This window comes from Manis pentadactyla, chromosome 5, assembly GCF_030020395.1.
Source record: "Manis pentadactyla isolate mManPen7 chromosome 5, mManPen7.hap1, whole genome shotgun sequence".
Lineage (NCBI taxonomy): Eukaryota > Metazoa > Chordata > Mammalia > Pholidota > Manidae > Manis > Manis pentadactyla.
This window is the reverse complement of record NC_080023.1, coordinates 18668588-18682485: the sequence shown is the minus strand read 5'-3', so window position 1 is coordinate 18682485 and position 13898 is coordinate 18668588.

The following is a 13898-nucleotide window of genomic DNA, read 5'->3' as shown; positions in this document are numbered from 1 at the left end:
TTCATACAGTGATGGAGTCTAGTTTAGAATCCAGGCCACCACTGTTGTTTCAGTTACACCACAAGTTTCCAGGCACCACAGAGGATCAGAACATGAGCCAGCAACATACTGACAAGAACAAATTCGTGCAGAACAAAGAGTCCATAGGGCAACAGGGATATTGCTGAACATTCAGGTGTGGTCAAAAAAGGAGGCAGAATCAATCTTATTACAGATTAGGCACCTACATCCATTGAATGAGTTGAGAGGCCTGTGTGCAAATTCCTTTCCCCAAGATATTTTTTCTATGGCTTATAAAAAATACTGGAAACTCAATATTTGGCAACTGCAACATATTTTTTAAGTAAACTGAAAATACTCCTAGGAAATATAACAAACTATAACCATTATCAGTTCTAGTCCACTGTTGCTCAGATGATTTCAAGATGAGAACTAGTTGTGTGAGGACAAAAGTGAGAAGTCTGGGTATCTGAGTCCTCCCTGCTTGGCAGAAGGCAGGAAGGGCAAGCACATGGGTGATCAGAAGAAGGATATACAGTGAGTGTATCCTCAACTTCACTAGCAGGCTAAAGTTGTGAGCAGGCCTCTAGAAGATGTAATACTCACTCATATAACCAATATCTTATTTATGCATTCATTAAACATTAATTAAACACCTACTTTGAGCACTGTGCTAGACCTGGAAGGGATAAAGCATGTAGTTCCTACCTGTAAAAATCTCCTAATCAAGTGTGTGGAGACACATAGTATTTGACAAACTTTAGAAAGTCTATTATGTCTCAGACACTGTTTTAGGTACTGAAGTGTCAAAAATGAATTACTGAGAGACACTGTCCTCAAGCAATTTGCAGTCAAGTAGATGCATCAATGTTATGAGCATACAACTAAGAAATGTCCCAAGATCCATGGGAACAAATCTGCTACTCAGAAGGGTGGGTGGACAGTGAAGGCTCCATGGGGTCCTTATTGCCTGAGCTGACCCTGCTTTGTCGTACTCAGAAGTGGGAAAGTAGAAGTAGTATATCTCTCTTTTCCAAGATCTCCTCTGGAATGCAGAACATTCAAGATTTCCCTAATCTGTCTGTCTGTGAAAATGTGCCATCTTTCATTGACTTAGTTCAAGTGTTGCCTTCTCTACAAAAACTTTCCTGACCTAGCTCTCCCGACTTTCTGCCGCAGATTTGTAGAATAACTCCTTCATTTTTGTGTCTTCTGCATATACATCCATTACAGCAATGGTAATGTCATATTCTAATTTATTAATTTACCTTCCTTTGGCCCTCTGGTTCTGTGAGGGCACTAGCTGACTGGATGGATGGATGAAAATTGACAGAATTTTCAAGTGTAGCTAAACTAATCCCCAGATGCCATGGCTCTGAATTGTTTCCAGAATATCATTCTTTCTCAGCTCCTATAAAAATGGCAATTTGTGATTCTTGAGATGGAAAAATGATCCCTCAAGCTTTCTCTGAGAAGCTGGGTGTAAGGCATACTCATGTGACGGCATTTTCCCTCTCACGGTTCATTCAAAGAACCACTTTGTGACACCACAGCTTTGCTATAACAGAAACGTGATTTCTTCATGAGGAGCTTGTGCTACTTGGTTCATGCAAAACATGGGCTGTCCTTCCTCGGAGCTTTAGGAAATCTCCCTCCACAGGCTAGCTCTGGGGAAGCTATCTGCTGTGTCTTGGTCCTAAGCACCTTTTGCTTTTCTTTCCTAGTTGCATGGCTCTGAGATGTGACTCTTTGGATTACATATCACCTTGGCCAACCTTTTGGTTCTTAACCTAAGTGGGAATGTGGGTCAGGCAAGGGGCCTCTGATGACTGGGGCACAAAGCCAGCTTTTCCAGGAGCTGGCCATTATTTTAAGACTCTGGTTATATTTTAGGGGACTTCTCTGGGAGCCTAGAGAATTCTGCTGATCTTAAGGGCTTATGGATGCTTGAAACTTAGCACAAAAACCTCACCTGAGCTCAAATGGATGAAGCCAAGCGAAATTGCTCATGCCTTCAGAATATCTGGCCCAAAAGTCTCATTTCTTCTATTTCTGTGAATTGTCACATTCATGTGCATCTCTTACCCAGCAATCTGTTTATCAAGAAAGAGAAGTCTGTTGTCTCCCAATTTCTGCTTTCCAGGTGACTGATATTAATTAGTTTGCAGCAGGCACAATTTATCTCTAACTGAAACCAAAGCAGATGAAAATGCTGCCATGCAGTAAGATTTCTTTTCTTGAAACGATGAATGGGATGAAGATATTTATCTGGGAGAACAGGTTTCAGGTGGAGCTTCTATCAGCATCATTTTGAAATGCATTGTTAGACCATGGCTGATCTGGGTAAGGAATAAAAATTGCATGTCATATTTTGACTACACTAACTCATTTCCAATAAGAGGCCAAAGTCCCTGCAAACTGATAGACTTGCTCTGAAAGTAGAAAGCACCGACTTCGTTAATAACTCTGGAGTTAGTTCTCAATTATTGGCATTTCTTGAAAGATAGTGCCAGTTTCCCAAAGCTATAGCTCTACTTTATAATTCATCTCAGTCCCCTGATACAGAGAAAAAAGCTTTGAGATCAATGTACCCCCTTTTTGTTGTCATTAAGATCACTCCCCTGATGCTCTCCCTTCTGGGTAGTTTGCATATAGAATCAGCACTGAATCGCCAAGACAAACAGAAATAATCAGGACAACCTGACAATAAAATAGCTGCTTTCCTTAGCTGTGTGATCCTAGGAAATGTCTTTGCATCTCTGAGCCTGTTTCCTCAATAGAAAATGGGAGAATAAAGCCCATTGTGTGGTGTTGATATAGCATTTCCTGGGCTAATCTATGTAAAAGAATGTGGCAAATGATGAGCACACTCCCTTCTCTTAGTGGACCAGATGGGCAATTGAAATGCCTTTGGAAAAATGGAAAGTTGTGATGAAACTTGAGGTCAAAGGGATAAATTTTTCATGGATTTTTTTTTTCAGTTCCCATACACTATACTAGATATGAGACTAAAGGGAACAAAAACAAGCACAAAACAAAAGTCCTGGCCAAGGCTGGAAATACAAGATCTATGTCTTAGTTCTAGTTTGGAAAATTGACCACTTTTATGTTCTTTGCCAATGTGCCTTAACCCTTTAAGCACCACTTTCCACATCTCTGAAGTGAAGGGGGCAGCATAGCTTCTGATTCTAACTGGCTGTGGAAATAGAAAAATAGACTTGGTGTTTTAACCTCTCATCTTTCTACTTCCTGTTGTTAGCAATGCATTGTCTTCCTTCATCAGTCTCTTTTCTTCTACTTGTCTCATGTTGAATCATCATAAATCCTCCCTTCCTTTCTTCACCGTTTCTAATTTCACCAAATCTAAAATCACCAAGTCTTGCTTCTTTCAAAGTTCTGAAATGGATCCCTCTTCATTGCTCCAGTTATAACCAATTCCAGTTATAACCAATTCTACTATATCTTCTATTTAGTAGTCAAAAAATTGCTTCTAAACTTTGATTTTATCCTACCCTGCCTTTACTTAGAGCCCACTGATGGTTTCACATGGCTCTCTGGAACCAAAAGCCAAATCCTTAGTATTGAGTGTAGGTTCATCTATGAATGGGCCCTATCCTCCCTGCAAACATTATTTTCCCTCATGCTCTCAGCCCCATTGCTCCCTGTACTTCAGCTCCACTCTTACTCCATCCTTTGTAGCCTCTGGAACACGGTATACCATACTCTATTATATTTCTGAAACTTTGCAAAAGCTATTCTCTCCCCTTGTAATGACCTCCCTCGCTTCCTTATCAGAGAGACTGAGGGTATTTTTCCACGGTGGTTAAAAGCGTATGGTTCGGTGTAAGACATACCTGGGATCAAATCCCAGATCTAGTGCTTTTAAGCTCTGTAAGGTAGGCAGATTATTTATGCTCTCTAAATTTCAGTTATATCACCCTTAAAGTGGAAATAACAATACCTGTTACATAATGTCCTAAATATTAAACATGATGCATTTAGTTTCTACATATGGTTTCTGGCACACAGGACTTGTGACAACTGTTAACTAATGTTTGTCTTTTACAACTAAACTCTAAGTTATTAATTACATCCCCCCAAGTACACCCCTCTGTGTCCTGATGTGGAATTTAAGCTCAATGGAGTCAAGGACAGTCTGTTTCGTTCACTTTTATGCAGCATTTGCCTCTGTGTCTGACTTAACAGCAGGCCCACTGTAAAGTTGTCGTTTCCATCAAGATTAGACTCAAACACTGAGTTGAGTTTAGGAAGCATTCATTAAACCCTTCATCTGCCCTCACATTGGTTAAGTACTACTCTGAAGTAATATGCTCTGTTTATTTGCTATTAGAATGGTTTCTCTTTCTTCTCCAGACTTGAGTTTCTGGAGGACAAAGATGGTATCATTTATATCTTCGTATCCCCAACACCTTTCCCAGCTCCATTATAGCAGCACTCAAGGAAAGCTTTTTGAGTGTATGAATGGATAGATACATGGATTCTCTCTTTCATTCATATCACTTTCTCTCTTTTTTTCTTCTTACCATGCTCTTTTTAAATTATTTATTAAAATCAGACAGATAATATAGAAACCAGTGAATGTCAGGCAGGTGAGACCACTCCTTCACCCCAGAGTGGACATGTTTGCTAGCACCCTGGTGTTCTGCTAAAATAATCACTTGACAGCAGCACCTGGGTAGGGAAGATTTTCCTACCGTAGGGGTGTTAGACAAGCTTTTCCCTGAGCAAGGGCATGAGAACAGCCCCAGCGAGCTGCCGGGGATTGTGCAGGTCTCCCTGAAGGCAGTCTGAACATCTGGAGTGTCTTCTAGAGTCCACACTGTGACTCTACCCATAGGAGTTTAAATAAGGGTGTGGAGGACAGTGCATTTTTTTTTTCTTTTTTCTTTTTTTAAATTAAGGTATCATTAATATACACTCTTATATGGTTTTACATGAAAAACATTGTGGTTAGTACATTCACCCATATTACCAAGTTCCCCTGCACACCCCACTGCAGTCACTGTCCATCAGCATAATAAGATGCCACAGAGTCCCTACTTGTCTTCTCTGTGCTACACTAGGACAGTGCATTTCTAAATGCTCAGGTCTGAAAAGGAAGAGGAGCACTTCTCTACTTTCTTTGCTGGGCCGTGGCCTCCAAACCACCTTGTAGGCAAGGCAAAAAGCCGAGCTGACCCTTTTATGCGTTGAAAAAGCGTTTGTGTGCAAATCAGGGAAGAATTCTCTCAGCATCTACAGGACTGGTGCCAGGGAGTTAACATTTGGAAACCTCAGTTCGGTGCCAGGTCGTTGTTTGAAAAGCAGCAGATCTTGGAGCAAATGCCAGTGAGGTACAGAGGGGAAGAAGTGAGGACAAGGACTCCAGGAATTAGCTATTCAAGAATGTTCAAGAACCTGATAGCTCTTCTCCTTGTCAAAAGGAAAAAGAGAGAGAGAGAGAGAAAAGGACATTCAAAGGAGTGCTCATCGAAGCAGGCTGCTCGGGGTTTTCAGGGAATTGGGAGGGCAGATGCTACAAGGTTATTGGAGTCAGTGTCAAATGCGAGAACAAAGTGGCAGTGACATGAGCTAAGAAATGACTAAGCACTTGAGGCCTGGAGTAGCTAATAGACGGATCCAAATGCCAAGTGAAGCAGTTGTCTGAACTCATTTGAATACTTCTGAAGAGGTGATGATAAAATAGCAAGAGGGTTGGAACCTCTGCTGGAAAATCCCACCATTATAAGATAATAAGGCCGCACTCTTTTACTCCGTGATTGTGATTGATCAACGCCCCCTTTAGTCTCTTTCTCTGGAGTTTTAGAATGGAAGTTCCAAGACCAGAGCACACGGATTTTCCATTTGCAATGGGGGCCTTTATTCCCAAGGAGTCACTTCCTGTTTGCAAGGGCGGGACTCCCTCTCCCCCAGGAAGCTGCCCTGCACGAGCTTGAAGATCAAGGCTTGGTTTAACACTCAAGCAGTGAAACTTTTGGTTTACATTGAACTTCCTTCTCCCTCCCATTCCTGTTTTTCCTTTCTCACCAGCGTTTTTGTATTTTGGGGAGCCTGCAGAATTTGCATCTGAAGCATATGTGAAGTGAGGGGGGACTAAGGAAGACAACACTCATACCACCAGCGTTATCCTCTCTCAGGGAAAGTTTGTAAAGAGTTACTGAGTAAATGTGAGGCTCATGGTAAATGCTTGGTAGATATGCCTATCCTTGCTTCTACCTCCCCCTGTTTAGTGTCTTCTCTCCCTAGCCCCTCTTCATTTCTGTTTTTATAAGAGGGATAAAGATGGCTCTGAGAGAGTTACCGCTAGTGATAAAAACTACTAGTTACTGAATGCCTCTTCTACACTAGGCTCTGCTAGGCATTTTCATGACCTCAAGTATGCATCATTGCAACATGGAATAGGAGAGGAAACTATACCCACTTTACAGATGAATAAACTAAGCAAACACAAAGTAAGTCATTGCCCCTCTAACTAAAAGGTGAGGGAGCTGGAAGGCCAACTCAGGTTCTCCAGGTTCCAAAGCCATGCCTTTTTCTGATGCTACATTCCTTGCATACAAATGCATCTTTCTTGGAGCAAATTCATGGCACCCGTTTAGCACAGGGGCCAGGGCTTGTTAAGCAAATGAATGTGGCTCGGGTGGCCTCCTTTGATATGCTCCTCTGAATTCCCTCTGCTCCACCAGTGGCCAATCAAGACACCCTTTTGTTTAAGTGCTTTAGTTCATCTCCTGTAATGGGGCTCACCCACCCTGTCTCTTTGTCCTTTTGGGATGCTATGTCTCCATTAGCTAATTAAATACTCTGTGCTAATGGCTCTGAATTCCAAAGAAAATTGCCCTTTTAGATATCTGATACATAGCTAAAGATGGGAATTTCCCACAGATGGGAATTTCAACTCAAGCCTCTGGAGAGGTCCTAGGATGTTGGACATTTTCTATCTTTTTCATGGACACTTTTATAGCCTGTTGAACACTTAAGGAAGACACCCTTGAAAAGATCAAGTATCAAGTGGCTAGGAAAGAAAAAAAGATTAAGAAAAAAAGAGGGATATTAGTTTTAAACTGCCCATTTAGAATTACTAGTTTCAATCAATGACAATTTTAAGATATTAAATCCATTCTGGAGTAACTTGTCAAAAAAAAAAAAAAGAAAGAGAGAAAGGTGCCATTACTGATATTCTCTAAGGTTTTTCTAATAAGATCAGGGTCAGTGATGGGAAATAAGCTGGAAGATGAATAGGATGTCAGAATGCAATTGAGTTCCAAGGAGTTACTGCAACTTCCGAGTAAATGCAGCCTGAGCAACTTTGTTCAGAGACAAAGAGAAGTCTTTGGTGAAAATGGCTATAACAGCTGCTAATTTCTCATCACATAAGTAGTATTGGAACTTCTTGTACTTAACCTATTGAAAACATATTTTGGCATTCTCCTGTGAGTTAGGGGAAAGTGGCTGCCATGTGAGCCCTCACTGCTCCTCTGATTCCGTACTCATTTTTATTTTGACAGGAATCCTTGATAAAGTCTTCACATAGCCCAGTTTGGACCCAATCCTAGCTCCATCAGCTACTAGCTGTGTGGCTTTAGGCAAGCGTGTCACTCCTCTAAGCCTCAGCTTCTTTATCTGTAAGATGGGGATGATATTCATAGTGGCAAATCATAACACCAAACATCAAAGCGGTGATTGTTTCCCTGTTGAAGCCCAGCGGGAGATCCATCCCCTCATTGGAGGCTCTCAGTCAGTAGCTCTTCTGATAAAAAATCATGATCAATTCAGAAATCACTAAAGGTGACTTTTTTTAAAGAGTTCATTTTTTTTTAAATTGCAAATGACTGTGTAACTCCTGTGATAACTGTCTCTGCCAGGGAAGAATTTTCGTTATTTAATAAAAGGCATACTTGAGGACAGCTTCTGCTTTCAATTAGTGCCGCCTGCAACTTCTGCTCAGTCCTGTTGGGGTAGTAAGACATCTAGTTGACTGACAATATGTACTACTTAGTGAACAAGTGTGTTGAGTGTTTACATGCGGTGATGATTCTTGTTGAATGCAGTGTGAGAGAAAGGGAGGGAGTAAGTGTGTGTGTGTTTCCATATGCATCATTTGGCACCCTTGAAAGTGAAGCGGGAAATCAGTGTTGCCACCCGAGTTGCTGATTCTGTAACCTGCTCTATGCTTTGGTCTGGAAATTTCCCAACCTTGAAGAAGCCAGGGGATGCTTGGGTTTCATCTTCCCCGGGACCTTGGCAGGGTCTCCATTTCCAGGAGTTCAGCCCTGCAGAGAATGCATTCTTCTTGCACAAGGAAGGGAAGAATCCCTTCAGCTCTGCCATCTCTTCTCTCCAGCCCTGCTGGCCTCTAGTCTTTTCTCTGTTCCACTCTTGTTATGGAATCTGTGAGAAAAGAAAAATCAATTCTCTAGTTAAGGTCAGCTAGTAAAATTTGCTCATAGGTCCCCTAACCACAGCCTGATAAATCCAGCCACATTTCTCCTGGGTTACAATTCAATAAAGCCTCCTAATGGACTTTATCATGACTTCCCCTCACACAGGCCCTCAGCAGCCACCTTTCATGATCACTTTTAAACCCCCTTGTGGGGGTGATAATTTTCTCTTTTAGTTTTTCCCGATCATTTGGGGAGGTGAATTGGACTGGGACGTGGAGAGGGAGGGTTCAAAAACAACGCTCTGGGCTTCTGGCTACATCTAGTTATTCCAGCTAGGTTTGCAACAAAATATTAGACTAAGAAAGGGTAGCTTCAGACCATGTTGACTGGTAAAGAAAGGCTTGGGACAGCTACTTGCTGAATTTCACCTGCATCCTGAATCGTCACGCCACAGTTTTGGAATCACTCATTCATTCATGGCTGGCCCTGGGTGAGAAGCCTCTTGAGTCCCTACTACATGCAAAGTAACATGGCAACAGAGAAGGTGTGTTGGGCTGTGGCTCACACTCTCACAGGTGGGAACAGACAAGCGAACTAGTAAGTCAGAAAGCTCTTAATTGCTTTCCAATGGCAAGAAAAGCACTTATACTTTCTGTGGGGCAGAGGACATCAGAGGAAACCTTTCTTGGCAGGGTAGCAATGCATTGAGTCTTGAGTATCAGCTGTAAGTTAATTAGGTGAAGAAGCAAAGAAAGATAATGCTTTTGGATAGCAAATGGACTTCTATTAAAATCCCATGCCTACCACATATTATCAGTGTTACTTTAAACAAATAACTTATCCCTTCAAAATGAAGATTGTTGAAGTCTAAAATAGATGTAGCCTGCTTTGCAGGGATTTGATGAGAATTAACAAGATATATATAAATGCAAGACTATGTCTAACACTGAGAAGGAACTCAAGACATGGACTCTATTTTTGTTATTATGCTTTATATTATTATGAGTCTATCAAGGATTAACTCAATAACAATTAGAACTAGAACATGACCTATGGAGTAAATGAAAGAATTTCAGTTTGGCAATAGGTATGGCGGAGAGGGGCAGGAAGCCTGGGTAGGTGACAAATGTAGATGGTCAGGCAGAAGCCAGTTCATGAAGGGCCTATAGCCTTCACAAGTACTAGAGATTATTTTCTTGAAGGGGATTTGGAACCATTGAAAGTTAACCATTTTTTAAGAAAGGTTGTGTGGAAGCAACTAGACATCCCCGTGACATGACCCTTCTTGTCATCAGCTGTTTGATCTCAGCTCTCAAAGCCTTAGCTCATTTACCACCTAGCCATGGAAAATAAAATCTCAGGAACCACTTTGCCTCTGAATAAGTCTCAGCAATTTTTCAGAGTAAAACATTCTCAGTGAAATTCTTGAGGATTTCTCCCCCTCACTCTGAAATGCCCTGAATTTCAAGCAGCTTATAATGTTGCTGACTCACTTCTAGTTTCATAAGGATCTGGGTTGAGTTGTCATATGTTATAAATCTCTAGTTTACGGAATCTCTCCTATTGCTGTAAGGTAGATATGGAAGTGTGTCAAGGGAATTCAAGGTGGGCTAAACAAAATTGGAGCTTAAAAAGCGTTCTGTAATTTTGCTCATTTTTTTTTCAAAGAAAGGGGACTTTTCATGTTTTTGCAGAAAGTCATTATTTAGTTTTTGTCTTCAGGAAGAAATATCAAGGAGTGAACTTCCAAGATATATGCCTATGTAAGACTGATGTATTTAACATAAATTTCCCAGGGCTTCCTTTAATGCTTTGTGGAATCTCTCTACATCATTCAAGCCAAAAGTATATCACATCTCTGACAGGAGGGAAATTTCTCCTTTAGGGTTTTAGCTTTACTTTGTCTATCAATCATGGACAGGGACCTTGGAAATTTGGGATATTTGGGAAATTGGATTCCCAAGCCTATGTGTTAAACAAGAAATGCAAAGATGCAGCAAAAATGCAAAAAGAGGCTGGGCTGAAGACAACTATAGCTTATGTCATAGTTTTTCTCCCAAGAATCAGCTCTTTTGACAAAGCCTACAGAATAAGCTCCATGGGATTTGAGTATGATTTTGCAAACCAACTTGTATGGGGGAATCTCTTTCTAGGGGGGATAAACCTGTCTATGCTTTTGCATAATGCCTTGCTCTTCCTAGAATACATGGATGGATGAATGGGGATGGATAGATGGCCTAGAACTGTAGTCTTTGTCTGAAAATGTAACTTTTTAACTCATTGATATAGTTATTTTTTTTACTTTTAAAAATAATGTTATCTCTGAAAGTTTGTCCTTGAATATTGTTACTAATTTCTTTGAGATTTTTCTATTGCTACACTTTGACTTATTCCTGTCTTTTGTAGGTTTAACCCCCCAACTCTTGACATAAGGACAGGACCAGGGAGAACAACAGCCAACAGACTGTTAGTTCAAATTATATCTCCTGATCAAGAAATTGAGCTTCCACCCTTGGTTTCTTGTAGGAAGGGAGAGTGATTTATAAATAGGCATGAACATACATATGCACAAATACCGAATTTATCTTTTATGCTGATTTTTTTAGACAGCAGGTCTGTGGTATCTGAGAATCTGTCAAATACCGGGGCTTAACTTACCATAATTATATAATATAGAATGGCGTTATCTCTGTTTCCTTACTACACATCATCTCTCTTTCCATCACTAAAAATGTAAGCTGGATGAGGACAAGGATGTTGAGGCTTTGCTGACTGATGTGCACTCATCACCTGGAACAGTGCCCAGCACTAGTAGAAACTCACTAAACATTCAAATAAATGAATGAATGCAAAGTCAGATGCCCTTCTTCATTTGTTTATTGCCTTTGCTTTATCTGGGTTTTTGTTCCCTCCCTTGGGAGAGGGCTGACCGTGTCATGTACAATGAGAGAACTTAAACATTTTTCAAGATCATGCCATTTTATCACAGGGAGCTGGAATTTCCATGCCCATTCTTTCTCACTGACACCAGATGATTTTATGTCAACCTTTCTATATTTTTCTTCATATGTTCTTTGTACTTCTGGAGCTGCTTGTAGCAGAAGTATTTTTTTCTTATATTATTTTTTCATATAAATATACTATTTCTAATGTATTATTAGACTTAATTTTATGCTTATTTGGTTCCCCACCAGCTGTATTTTCTTTTCTTTGTACTTTCTCATTTGTTCTTCTCATATGTAATTCTTTCCTTCCAGATCACCAGACAGCAATCATCTGAGTTTCTTGATAACATCTCTCTCTATTTTGGTACCGCCTGTAGTATCTTTTAGCAATCTTTCCATATAGCCCAGATGGAATAAGTACATTCCATGTACTTGGCAGGAAAGTGTTAAGCATTAACTCCTAATAGTCCTTTCTTCTTTTTTTCCATCCTTGTTAAGTTGCCAGATAGATTTGAAGTAGGAAATGGAAAGTCACTCAAGCCAGGGTCTCTTTTCCTGTCTATGGGAAAAGCTGTTTCCAAAAGTCACTATCTAGAAGCAAGTCCCGTCCATTGAAAGCTATAGTTTGTCCAAAAGGGCAGATTAATAATCTTTTGTAAAAGGATGGCAGGGGCATCTTTTATATACAACAGTAAGTATACTTTGACCAGGTTTCAAATGTTCAAATGCAATGATGCAGGGATGGAGATATAAACAATTAATTATCAATCCAAAGGGCATAGATTGTTTACTAGTTATAAAAATGAGTACAAGGTCATGATAATGGAGCTTTGAATAAATTCAATGACATTCTGTGTATCTTCTTAAGTAGGTAGTCATGAAGATACAAGGTCAATTAGAACTTACGGAAAAAAAACAGGGTACAAAACAAAACCGAAACATTCAGTTGGTATGTCTGCTCCTCCCCCAAAAATGATATTATCAATTCCTGGTGAGCATGGATTATGTTTGGGTCATTAATCATACCTACATAATGTATGTATGCAATTTAAGAAATGCAGGTATTAAGTGGTATTTGTGAGAAAGTGTGCTATCAGCAGCAGCAATACCTACTGTGGGCATGGTGCTTGGAAGCACTAACTTGAGGTCTGTGAAATTTTCATTGTTGATTCATATCTAACTACTACTTCAGTTACATTTAGTTTTCTTCTGATAATTTTTTGGGAGATTTCTAAATTTATTATAAAATTTGCTTCTGGAAAGGTCGATGTATCATAATAGCTATCTGGCCCATGTATTACTTGTCCAGTTGGGGTTACTACAAAATTGTACCCTGACAGATTTCATAGCACAGAATAGATATCCTGTATGGACTTGAGGAAACAGGAATGTTGACTTAAGAAAGGGTAAAAATGTACAGTGCAAAATGCACCACTGCTTTCCCTAAGGTAACAATGTTAGAGATTTCAATTACGTTACAAAGGACTCTGTTAGCGAAGCTGTTTTCAGCTGCAAGCAACAGCAAACCCAGTCGACGGTGGTGTAAACTAATAAAGTAAGTTTTTCACTTAAGAATTAGGAGGTTGATTATTACTGATGTGCTCAATAGCATAATAGTATCAGGGCTTTCTCCTCTTGAACTCTCTTGGGACTTTTTTTTAATGGTTATCAGATGGATGCCCTATCACTTAGTCTCACATCTACCTTAAAGTTAGAAAAAATGGGGTAAGATAAAGAATCAATGATGTATGCTCATTTTTTCAGTGAAGACTTTCACACATCACCTCTGGCTTTCATGTCTTTTTGTTTAGAAATGTGTCATATGGCTCACCCTGGTTGTAAGGGAAGCTGGGAAAACACATTTAGCCTTTCTGGCCTCTGTGGTGGATGAGGCAAGAATGAAGAATGTTGGAGGTAAGTACTGAATTAACCTCTCAATGGTTACTGACAAAATCCACCCCTTAAGCTAGTGGGCATCCATGCATATCCTATATCATACATACATTTTTTTAAGAAATTACTCATCCCTCTTGCACATGAAGTACCCCCAAATATCATTCATTTTAGAATCTAGCTTGATGTACATCATCTCTGAGTGATATCTACTCCTCACTGTCACATCCAGATGTGGATTTTCTAGTCTAATGACTACTAGCTAAAAGACAAGTTATCTGTTCCTTTCATCCAACATGCAATGGTGGCCACTACAATAAAATCTCCATCTTGGAAAGGAAGAGTGGGAATCCAATACAAATTACTGGTTTACAACACATGTCAAATAGCAAGGACTTTGTGCTGGCAGTGGAGGAATCTTTTTAGACAATCTGCCTCTCCTTTTCTAGGAGGATCCCTAGTACCCATTATGACTATATCTGAAATAGACTTTGGAGAAGATGCTCTTCCTGAGGAATGTACAAACTTCCAAGTTTATCTCTTATTCATGAAGTTTTGAGTTCTTATAGGTTTTAACAGTCATGATTTTTGAGCACTATGACCCCCTTAAATACATAGTAATCTTGGGGGTGATTTTGCCTCAAGTAATTTCCAT